General features: G+C 42.8%; 1 protein-coding gene across 5 annotated transcripts in view; it reads left to right on the top strand.

The window, feature by feature from the left end:
• The first annotated feature begins 2,897 nt into the window (after positions 1-2,897).
• LOC106589319 (SRC kinase signaling inhibitor 1) overlaps positions 2,898-10,317 on the top strand; it is a 57,298-nt gene continuing 49,878 nt past the window's right edge. For all 5 annotated transcript variants that reach the window (XM_082970399.1, XM_082970397.1, XM_082970398.1 and 2 more), the window contains exon 1: positions 2,898-3,243. The gene's annotated coding sequence lies outside the window, so the exon portion shown is untranslated. The remainder of the gene's footprint in view (positions 3,244-10,317) is intronic.

Below are 10,317 nucleotides of genomic sequence, written 5' to 3'. Positions count from 1 at the left end.
CAACACAGCACTACGTAAAGAGAGACCTGAGACAACACAGCACTACATAAAGAGAGACCTGAGACAACACAGCACTACATAAAGAGAGACCTGAGACAACACAACACTACATAAAGAGAGACCTGAGACAACACAACACTACATAAAGAGAGACCTGAGACAACACAACACTACATAAAGAGAGACCTGAGACAACACAACACTACATAAAGAGAGACCTGAGACAACACAGCACTACATAAAGAGAGACCTGAGACAACACAGCACTACATAAAGAGAGACCTGAGACAACACAGCACTACATAAAGAGAGACCTGAGACAACACAGCACTACATAAAGAGAGACCTGAGACAACACAGCACTACATAAAGAGAGACCTGAGACAACACAACACTACATAAAGAGAGACCTGAGACAACACAACACTACATAAAGAGAGACCTGAGACAACACAGCACTACATAAAGAGAGACCTGAGACAACACAGCACTACATAAAGAGAGACCTGAGACAACACAACACTACATAAAGAGAGACCTGAGACAACACAACACTACATAAAGAGAGACCTGAGACAACACAGCACTACATAAAGAGAGACCTGAGACAACACAGCACTACATAAAGAGAGACCTGAGACAACACAACACTACATAAAGAGAGACCTGAGACAACACAACACTACATAAAGAGAGACCTGAGACAACACAGCACTACATAAAGAGAGACCTGAGACAACACAACACTACATAAAGAGAGACCTGAGACAACACAACACTACATAAAGAGAGACCTGAGACAACACAACACTACATAAAGAGAGACCTGAGACAACACAACACTACATAAAGAGAGACCTGAGACAACACAGCACTACATAAAGAGAGACCTGAGACAACACAGCAAGGCAGCAACACATGACAACACAGCATGGTAGCAACACAACATGACAACACGGTAGAAAAACTTGGTAGCAGCACAAAACATGGTACAAACATTAATGGGCACAGACAACAGCACAAAGGGCAAGAACGTAGAGACAACAATACATCACGCAACACAGCCACAACTGTCAGTAAGAGTGTCCATGATTCAGTCTTTGAATGAAGAGATTGAGAAAAAAACTGTCCAGTTTGAGTGTTTGTTGCAGCTCGTTCCAGTCGCTAGCTGCAGCGAACTGAAAAGACGAGCGACCCAGGGATGTGTGCGCTTTGGGGACCTTTAACAGAATGTGACTGGCAGAACGGGTGTTGATTGTGGAGGATGAGGGCTGCAGTAGGTATCTCAGATAGGGGGGAGTGAGGCCTAAGATAGTTTTATAAATAAGCATCAACCAGTGGGTCTTGCGACAGGTATACAGAGATGATCAGTTTACAGAGGAGTATAGAGTGCAGTGATGTGTCCTATAAGGAGCATTGGTAGCAAATCTGATGGCCGAATGGTAATGGACATCTAGCCGCTCGAGAGCACCCTTACCTGCTGATCTATAAATTATGTCTCCGTAATCTAGCATGGGTAGGATGGTCATCTGAATCAGGGTTAGTTTGGCAACTGGGATGAAAGAGGAGCGATTACGATAGAGGAAACCAAGTCTAGATTTAACTTTAGCCTGCAGCTTTGATATGTGCTGAGAGAAGGACAGTGTACCGTCTAGCCATACTCCCAGGTAATTGTATGAGGTGACTACCTCAAGCTCTAAACCCTCAGAGGTAGTAATCACACCTGTGGGTAGAGGGGCATTCTTCTTACCAAACCACATGACCTTTGTTTTGGAGGTGTTCAGAACAAGGTTAAGGGCAGAGAAAGCTTGTTGGACATGAAGAAAGCTTTGTTGTAGAGCATTTAACACAAAATCTGGGGAGGAGCCAGCTGAGTATAAGACTGTATCATCTGCATGTAAATGGATGAGAGAGCTTCCTACTGCCTGAGCTATGTTGTTGATGTAAATTGAGAAGAGCGTGGGGCTCTTGCATGACACACACCCAGGCATAAACCTAGACACACACACACACACAAGCATGCATTTCTTAAAAAGCCATACTCATCAATTTGTGTGCAACAAACAAACTAAATGGGACTTTGTGGTCAACGGACGGTAGCCTTCATGTTGTGTGTGTTATCTTGTGTCATACAGCATATGATGTATACCAGCCCTGGACTCCTCACCCTGAAAACACACTGCTACCTTCTCATTAATTCATGGCCTTTAATACTGGATTGAATTACAGCCTAAGGTGACCAAGGATTTACTTTGACTGTGTCTGTCCTGTGTCCATTATCATACTCACACACTAGCGCTTGCACACACAGAGATACAGCACTACTTATAGATCATTTGTGTCCACTTCGTATCATGTACATCCGTACAAAATACTAGATGCTAACCCACACATGGGACTCTTTTTAGTGCTCTTGTCGAGACACGTCATCTTCGTTCATTATTTATTGCAACCGTCAGTAAGTTTGGTTAAAGCGTCAGACACATCTCTAGAAAGAAAGGTATGAGATGACTCCGCACACTGTCCCAAATGTCACACCTTCAACCAATGGTAAACATAGTGGTCGGTGATAAATACATAGTTGGGACGTTATCATTGGTTGAAAATCATTTCTCATAAGAACATAATTCCCTTACAAGTCGCACTTCCTGAAGAGTATCCAATTAAATAACATGCCTAGATTGAATCTAGCATCCCTGGTCATTTGGACCAGATATCAGTCCCTGATTTTAAGGCCACTGTTCCTTTAAGCAGAATGTGTTGGGGGAGGGGTCTACATTTATAAAACATGAGTTTATTCAGTGGACATGCAAAAGACATGGGGAGAGGCTCTCCTGCTCTGTAGCATGCTGGCTTTCACATACACACCCACCCACCCACCCCTGCCAACCCACCAAAAACAGACACAGTCACAACCATACCTAACACACTCTCCCGTGCAGTGTGGTTGTACCAGAAAAACTGAACAGAGACAAAATATGGATGCAGAGAAAACAGAAGAATGAAGATAAGAGCAGAAGAGGATTGAAAGAAAGAAGACCTAATAGTAGAAGAAGAAGAAGAAATACTATGACGGGAGCAGAAACCAGAGTGAAAGGATAAAAAGGAGAGCTGTGAAGAGAGGGATCCTGTACTAACACGGCACAGGACAGTATAGAAGTGTGACTGTCGTGGTGCAGAATGGGCAATTCTTCATCCCCAGGCATGTCAACTCTATCTCCGTGCATACTGTAGTTACTGCAGGTATTTTTTTAACTCGAGTGCCTTTCTCTCAAACGCTGGGGCTGGAAGTTCTCTTTGATCTGTTTACCTGGGGGATGGAAGCTGATTTGGGAATTTCTTTGGAGTATTTTCATGTTCTCATTGATATGCTAATGTTTCATTTCCTGGTTCGAAGTCTTATTTGTGCATGTGTTTCATCGCCTTCGAGATGATGATTATTGATAAATGTTTTAAAATGTACAGCATTGTATTGACGTGCTGTATTTCAAATACTGTTGCAGGTGGGATGTCAGTGGCTTAGACTATCAGTTGGTTGAATTGTGTTTTTTAAGAATGGGACAGTTTATGTATAAAGTGTTACAGCGGTTTGAAAGGATATTTCACAGGCAAAATGGGAATAAAATTAGGTATTGATGTTGATGATATTGATTTAGTGTTGATGGTCATACAGTACTTGCTGAGAGAGAGAGATAGAGAGAGAGAGAGAGAGAGAGAGAGAGAGAGAGAGAGAGAGAGAGAGAGAGAGAGAGAGAGAGAGAGAGAGAGAGAGAGAGAGAGAGAGAAAATATGAAGTAAGAGGATAGGGGTATGGGATGCACATGATGTGCTCTACGGTCAAGATGTTGATATTATCCCCACTGTGACATGAGAGTGGTATTACTGAACTCCACGTGAAGATGTTGCCTTGGGCTGTACATCAAGGCAGCCCTCACTTTATCTACTATTGATTAACAAACAGGAAGTTTATATACAATTGATATTGATTTTTAAACAGGAAGCTGTCTTATGCTGGCCTGAGTGGAAAGGACGTCAGAGTAAATTTAAGATTAAATATATGGGTCGTGTATTACTGTGGGCAAAAAAGTATTCCCTATCTTTGAAGAAGTTTTGCCTTATACATGAGTTGAGATTTTTTACTGAATGAAGAGATTGCCCTGTGTTGTTCCATAAATGTCTGTCATACGTTATGGGTTTGTATTTAGAGCATTTCTTTGACCTGTACAGAGGTTTTCTAGGTACTGTTGCGTTTTCTCAGACTTGAATGCCTGAAATTGGCCTCTTCATGTGTAGTGACAATGAGTCAAGTTCTTTTCTGAATGAGTCAAGCTCACTCTTTAAAAAGCCTCGCGGAATAAACAAACATGATATCAGATACATGGAAAGTACAAGTGAATGACTGAGGAAGAAAAGGGATACAGGAAAGAGTCTGTCTCACGGAAATGGGGAAAATAAGGTTTTCCTGTGCAGTGGTGGAAAAAGTACCCAATTCTCATACTTGAGTAAAAGATACCAAAAGTAGAAAATGACTCAAGTAAAAGTCAAAGTCCTGGTTTTAAATATACTTAAGTATCAAAAGTAAATGTAATTGCTAAAATATGCTTAAGTATCAAAAGTAAAAGTATAAATCTTTTCAAATTCCTTACAATAAGCAAACCAGATGGCACAATTTTCTTGTTTTTTTATTTACGGAGCCAGAGGTACACTCCAACACTCAGACATCATTTACAAACGAAGCTTGGGGGTTTAGTGAGTCCGCCAGATCAGAGGCAGTAGAAATGACCAGGGATGTTCTCTTGATAAGTGTGTGAATTGGACCATTTTCCTGTCCTGCTAAGCATTCAAAATGTAACAAATAATTTTGGGTGTCATGAGAATGTAAAGAGTAAAAAGTACATTATTTTCTTTTGGAATGTCGTGAAGTAAAAGTACTACTTTACACCACTGTTCGTGTGTCATTTGATCTAGCTGGTTGACAGTGGGAGAGATGGCAGAGGCAAGGAAACACACAGAGATACAGAGAACACTAGGAAGGGCATTGAAGCATAGACCTGAAAGAGCTCATTCACACCAAGCACACACAGCAGGTGAGATGACTTTGAGTCCTCATGATTACTCAGGCCAGTCAATTGTAGGAGAGATGAGATTGAATACTGTAGGAGAGAAAGCCAGTTACTCCCTGTGTCCAGGGTTAAAGTAACATATATGTAGCCCTGAAGGGAGATATGGGGTTCTTTATATTTATATACAGTATCAGTTTGGACACATACTAATTCCAGGGTTTTTCTTTATTTTTACTATTTTCTACATTGTAGAATAATAGTGAAGACATCAAATCTATGAAATAACACATATGGAATCATGTAGTAACCAAAAAACACACCTCCAGGCTGTGTAAGGGCTATTTGACCAAGAAGAAGAGTGATGGAGTGCTGGCCTCCACAATTGGGATGGTTTGGGATGAGTTGGACTGCAGAGTGAAGGAAAAGCAGCCAGCTAGTGCTCAGCTCATGTGGGAACTCCTTCAAGACATTTGGAAAAGCATTCCAGGTGAAGCTGGTTGAGAGAATGCCCAGAGTGTGTAAAGCTGTCATCAAGGCAAAGGGTGGCTACTTTGAAGAATCTCAAATATAAAATATCTTTTGATTTGTTTAACACTTTTTTGGGTTACTACATGATTCCATATGTGTTATTTCATAGTTTTGATGTCTTCACTATTATCTACAATGTAGAAAATAGTAAAAATATATATTTTTAAACTTGAATGAGTAGGTGTCCAAACTTTTGACTGGTACAGTGTACTTACATATGCACATATACCACATACCTAACATATAACCCACAATAACCAATACCGTTGGAGAGAGTGAGAGTTCCCAAAGTGAAACTCTCAGGGAAAATTGATACATTTTGACTTGTGAAAAGGGTTCTTAGCTGAATGCCTTTGGATACAACAGTATTGAATTCCCATACCGATTTGGCCCAAATCCATTCCCAGGGTGTAAACTATAGGGTTGAAAGCTTTATGGCCGAAGCGCCCATAATATATGCCCAGTGGAAGGCTAGGTTGAGCCTTGACTGCCAAGACATAGGGGGCAAGGGGTTATTTTCACACTGGTCTTACTGACAGTGGATTGTCATGGAGGAAATTGAGCCATGATTGGTGTCTGAGTTCAGAAATAGACATCCGTCTTCAGGGTTCCCTCTCCGACATTTTGTATGTGACAGATGTGGCATTTCCCCACCAATCTTTACTCCTAAGCAGGTTTGATGATTTGACATGTGTTGACTGAAAGCAAACAAACCCGAGACTGAAGTCTGATTACTAAATTACAGTGTGGATGTGTAACTACCCATTTGTTGATTATACAGTCGGCCCATCTGAAATCCTGATATCTGACAGTGAAACGTCATGTTTTGTCCTGAATCACAAGAAGACGTAGCACTTGTTATTTCTGTTCCTTTTCTGTTCTGGTCTTTAGGCATTGGTTCATTATTGGGTGGCATGGATCAAAACTGATTGGCAATGGCAATCTCTTATCAGCAATCCTTTGACGAGATAAAAAAAAAACCCTGAAAGATAGGTAAGAAAGAGTATGGAAGAGAAAGAGAGAGGCAGAGAGGGAGTGGAGAGGAAGAGCAAGAAAGCGCTTGCTGATTAGATCGCGCTTACTTGGGTTTTTGCTCACACATTCGCAAATGAATGTGCAAGTGCGCCTGCGTGCGCACACACACACACGCGCATGCATATGCGCACACACACACACACACTGCAAAAGCTTGTTCCTTACCCTGCCTTTACTCTTTACAAGTGAGTCTGTCCCTCTACATTTCTGCAACACAGGTTTCAGCCTGAATCCCAAACCAGTCTGCACTAATCAGCCCAGTTGCGCTGTTCCTCACTGCTTCTTACATCGGTGGGAATCTGGTTTTAATATAGAATTGGGGATATCATTACTACCCACACTTTCTCCCTTTTGTTAAACAAGCACCACGTGAGTCCAAATACAGCACCGTTATCCATTGCCTATATCTACATAGGTAAAAATGTAACCTTTGACACAGTGCTAATACCTTCTGCCAGTTTGATTCTGTTACAACCTTAAGGCTCTATCGCTCCCCCATAATCATGATGAACCACAAATTAGATGTGCTTGTGTATCAACATCACAACACATTATTAGTGTGTCATAATGTGTTGTGTTATGTATTGTTTTATTGTGTGTAACTGTGATTGGACCTCAGGAAGAGTAGCTGCTGCCTTGGCAGGAACTAACGGGGATCCAGAATAAATACAAACTATGTAAAAAAAAAAAATTATAATAATTTGTCCCACTACTTAGCTGTGTAACCGCACTACAATAGTGGGTGGGCAAATACCATTCTTAAATCTATTAGCATTATATTTGAGTTGACGACCAAGACAAACAAACGTAATATTGACGGTAAACCAACATCCCCAAAAATATGTTCTCATCAACAGTGACTGGATGTGTATATACGAAGTAAACATCCCTTTCGTAAATGTGGACTTACAAACAATCTCTGAATACATAAACATCCCTAATTGAACGGGCATGTGTGTTTCACCTTGGAGTGGATCAGTGGATGTGTAAACAACATGCATGTGTAAATCCAACAAAAGAGTGGATGTCTAATCGAGTACACGAGGTACACGAGACGTTGCGGAGCCGACAGCGAGGAGGACACCGAGACGCATTGAAAACCAAAAAGAAAAGTGGAAGAGAGAGAAAGATACAGTTATAGTCATTAATAGAGAGAGCGAGAGAGAGAGACAGCTCTCTGCATCCTGTCCTATCTGGCGAAAGGTGGAGGCATGGGAGGATCATTGTACTGGAGGCTCATCTGCGAGTCTGAGATACAGTGAGAGAAGAGAGGGAGAGGGGAGAAAAAAAGAGGCTGATTTGCAGCTTGTCCCTGAAGACGGGGAAAGGATTATACTCACAGAGAGAGAGAGAGAGAGAGAGAGAGAGAGAGAGAGAGAGAGAGAGAGAGAGAGAGAGAGAGAGAGAGACAGAGAGACACATACATGCACACACACACACACACACACACACACACACACACACACACACACACACACACACACACACACACACACACACACCCCCCCCCCCCCCCCCCCCCCGTCTCAGCAGCACAGTCACAAACCCTGCCTACCTCCAATCTCCAGCACTGCACTTTGCACTCCTCCTTAGCTCTTCATTGGCGCTCGATACACACACACACCCACACACACACACACTCCACTGCCATGTAGAGTCTCTGCAAAGAATACACCGGCACAGGACCAGCCAGGTACGATCCATCCATTCCTGCTGCTCTATAATTGACAAATTCTGCATCAGTGGACTGGATGAGTGGTGCTGAAATGAGCCATGCAGGGCAGTCAGCTCAGCTGCATACAGTAGCAGACCGCAGTCAGCTCAGCTGCATACAGTAGCAGACCTTCTCCTTGCATGCTGCATGCACCAAGATTATCTGGCTTTTGCATAACCCAGGAAGAGAAGCAGAGGGAGAGGGGCTGGATGCTCGAAGTGTGGTGGAGCCCAAATCCTCCAGTGCTCCGCTCTGCTGCCCAGGGAGAGAAGTATGCGGCAGCCAGGCAAGGCACATCAGCCTTAACCCGGATTGACCTTGATAAGTTAATGGACTATTAGACACCATGTGGAGCACTAGCCAGTCTCACCTTCTTAAATGGCACAGTTAGCCTTCATACCAGTCCATTTCTCAAGTGGCTGGGGCAGCCACGAATATGGATGAGGTTGTAAACTAATAGACATGTCAGAGCAAGACGCAAATGGTCATGTCGTTTGCATGGTATATTAATCTTGTATTTGGTTGTGAAATAGCCGTGTAGACCATTTTTGAAGGGGGAAATTCTGATGAGCATGTTGGATGATGCCGTGCACCCCTCTGGCTTTTTACGCGGATGGCTTATGATAATATCTTACTTTATTTTTAGCATACTTCGAGGTTTTGCTTCGTATATCGGAAAGAGCTGCAGCTTTGGTGATATATAAGGGGTTGTCTATACAGCCCAGAGAGAATATTGCTGACTCAAAATCAATTGGATGCTTTTGAAGTTTATGTATTTTCCAAATTCCCCGACTTAGAGAATCTAAGACTTCAGAATCCTTTTGATGTCAGTTTGATATCAGTTTGTAAATCCCCAGATATCTAGAGCTTTCTTTTCTTGAAAACAACTTTGAATGAAGTGGCTGTGTACTATTGCAGCAGAGAATGTCAGCTCCAAATTGAGGGGGAATTTGCGTTTCGTTGTCACTTTGATCCAGCTTTTAATTTTTTAAAGAATTGTGTATCTTTGATCAAATGTCACCCATCTCGCAGAGCACTTAATTATGTTTTCACTATGATGGCTTAATTTCTCAGTACATGTGTTCATCATCTAGTACGTTTATAGCCAGGTTCCCATCAGAATATTCATATACACCGCAGTTAAGGTCAACTTGACAGACATAGACCACCCTTTTGATACACTCTCAAAGCTGTCATTTCCCTATTACAAGATGCTGCATTTTTTCAAAGCTGACGTGAGGGGGGTAGGGCTGGTCTGATTGTTGTTGTCTGTCTCATCTGGCTGTGGTCTGACTGCGGTCTGTCTGTAGTCTGGTTGTCGTCTGGCTGTGGTCTGACTGAGGTCTGTCTTTGGTCTGGTTGTGGTCTCTGGACTGGTTATGATATGGTTGTGGTCTGGCTGCGGTCTCACTATGTTCTAGCTGTGGTCTGGCTGGGCTACCTGGGTCTGGGGGCGGCGCGGCCACAGCGCGGGCGGCGATGGTCCCGGGTCTGGTTGTGGTCTGGCTGCGGTCTCACTATGTTCTAGCTGTGGTCTGGCTGTATGGTCCCTGGGCGGGGGCGGCGCGGCCACAGCGCGGGCTGGCTGGGTCTCCGGTGGTCGGTGGGTCTTTTGTCGGTCTGACCGTGAGGCTACAGCAGGTTGGTTGTGATCGAAACTCTGACGCCAAGAAGAGCTGACCTAGTGGACCACACACACACATTTCTTTCTGTTTAATTGTCTGCTAGACTGAATCAATTTCACATTAGCCTTCCTTTTCCTTCTGCGCATCAGTCTTTTTAATTGCTTAGCCTACTTCACTTTCCATGTAGCAGTTGACTTATGACCATTGTTGAATATTTATGTAAAATGTTGCCAGTTATGAATTGCTGCCGTGTGAATTGCCTCAGAGTGCATCCCGTTTGCAGTCAAAGCAATTATGCTTAAGCAAAATGAGTGGATTCAGCAAATTGCTAAAGATTAACCAAAGAAGTGCC

This window comes from Salmo salar, chromosome 28 (genome assembly GCF_965601325.2).
Source record: "Salmo salar chromosome 28, fSalSal1, whole genome shotgun sequence".
Taxonomy (NCBI): Eukaryota; Metazoa; Chordata; class Actinopteri; order Salmoniformes; family Salmonidae; genus Salmo; species Salmo salar.
Note: the sequence above shows the minus strand (reverse complement) of the source record. Positions and strands in the feature narration are given on the sequence as shown.